At 52.2% G+C, this 2250-nt stretch overlaps 1 pseudogene; it reads right to left on the reverse strand.

The window, feature by feature from the left end:
• Positions 1-1386: 1386 nt before the first annotated feature.
• On the reverse strand, positions 1387-2250 carry LOC140516372 (gamma-soluble NSF attachment protein pseudogene; annotated as a pseudogene).

Here is a 2250-nt window from a genome sequence, read left to right on the forward strand (position 1 = left end):
CTTTTGGGGGCTATACAGATAGTCCTATCCTGTCATGCAGGAAACCCTCTGGACTTTTCAAGGGGAAACTCCCCTTGAAATCAGTTGTCTCCACGTTTTACAAACAGTCTGCATGTTTAATGGGCTACAAGGGGCAACAAAATTAGGAAGGTGGAGGGGAATTCTGAGGCCATTTCAGTCCAACTCCTGGACAAGGACCTCCACTGTAGGAAACCAGCAAGAAGTCACCTAGTCTTTGCTGCCAGAGTTCCTGGACCTGGGGACCCATGTTGTCCTGAGACCATACATTCTGCTTTGGGATAGTTCTAATTATTATCAAGTGTTTCCTCAGTCAAGCTTCAAGTTCTACCTTCTTTTCTACCTACCTTGGGAATTTTGGAAGTGTCAATGAATTGAGATGGTTATTCTGTAGAACCTTCCTCAATGTGGCTCCAATTAACTTTTGGTAATTTAAATACTGTTGAATAATTTTGAAAAAGGAAATGTGTACAGGGAGATGAGCAGGACAGGGATGGGTCTGAACGATGCTACAGATTCCTCCTGCACAAGGCACTTCTGTCCCCTCTGGGCTAGGTGAGGCAAAGCTTGCCTTACCATGCCAGAGGGGTTCCATGCCTCCCTGGTCAGATCCCTTTCTCTCTTGTCTGGTCCCATTTCCTCACCACCTTCGTTTCATTTCTTCATTGTATTTGGAATCAGAAGACCCAGAGGGCCCATCCTGCCTGTCCCTGTTCCCTGTGGCCTGTCACCAGTGGGTTACTGAGCAAGTTAACTTCTTTGGGCCCCAGGGCTACCTCCTATGTAAAACCAGGGGATTGGACTGGGTGGAACTGCTCAAGTCCCATACAGGTGGACAACTGATCCTGTTCCTGATCCCACACCTGAGCCTCAAGCTCAAGCTGATTGAATGCAGCTCATTTTGATTTTCCAGGGAAAAGGTTAAGTCATTTGGAGCCTTCAAGGTCTGTGCAGTATGTCTTAGAAGGGTAACCATGGGGAAGGCATGAAGAAAGTCTCAGAAGTTTTAGGTATTTTCTAGTCTCATCCTGAGGAGTTTGGGCAGTCAAATGTCTATGAATGTAGGATGTATGTCCTGAGGATCATGGGGAAACGAGAGGAAGTGGGGTGGGAAAGCAGAGAGTAACCTAATTGATGGTTTTCTATATTGAACCATGAAGGGAGGAATATATCTTCTCTGCAACGATGAGACGGAAGGGGTCATTGGGAAGGGGGAGGAATCCAAAGGCTTCCTTGCACGTTTGAAGTAAAGAAGCTGAGAACAGGTATGATGCGACAAAGCACACACACACAGACACACAAACACACACACACACAGGATAGGTATAACAGAACTTTTATTTTTTTAACTAATTGGCTTTAATGAATTCATTGTTCTAGGAAGGACAGGTTCTCGACGGTAAGCATCTTCAGCATCGTGGTCATCTCCCTGTACACCTCGTCCAGGTACTGGACGACAGGAGAGCTGCACACCTCGTCCACCCCTTCTTGGTCCTGGTCTTCATAACAGTTCAGCAAAGCTACCATGGCCACGTACTCGTCGCTGAACTGGAAGGTCGGAAAATTGACACAGCAGTCTTGCAGGCACTGGGAGGCAGCAGAAAAATCCCGGCCACACAGGTGGGCTAGACACTGCGCCAGGGCTCTCTGGTGGCACATGGTGAAGCCCTCCACCTTGGCATACAAGTGCTTCTCCTGGCTGAGGGAGATCGCAGCGTCCCCGTAGCGCTGGAGCCGCACCAGAAGCTTGGAAGCTCGGCTGCTGAAGTCCAGGGCCGGCAGCAAGTGCTCGTCCGCCTCAAAGAGCTGGGATGCCCGCTGGTAGAGGGGCACCACCTGGTGCGGGATCTGGCTCTCCAGCAGCTGGCTGAAGCGCCTCAAGGTGCAGGCTGCGACGTCTGCCGCTCCACGCTCCAGGGACAACGAGACAGCCCGCTTCACCGCCTGGGCGGCCTCGCCCAGCTGCTCGGACTGGCTCAGGTACAGGCTGGCTCGCTCGTAGGCCACGGCGGCACGGAGGGGCACCCGGTTTTGCTCGTGGGCCTCAGCCTCCTTGAACAAGGCTCCCGCGGCCTCCTTCAGCTGGTGAGCGCTGCTGAAGGCTAAGGCGGCCTTGGCGAACTCTCTCGCAGCCTTCCCGTAGTCCGGCCTCCATCGGAACAGCCCGAGGCGCGTGTATTGGGTGCCCTTGGCCAGGCACCGCAGGGCTTCCCTGGATTTCTCTTCCTCCAT

This window comes from Notamacropus eugenii, chromosome X, assembly GCF_028372415.1.
Source record: "Notamacropus eugenii isolate mMacEug1 chromosome X, mMacEug1.pri_v2, whole genome shotgun sequence".
NCBI classification, from domain to species: domain Eukaryota; kingdom Metazoa; phylum Chordata; class Mammalia; order Diprotodontia; family Macropodidae; genus Notamacropus; species Notamacropus eugenii.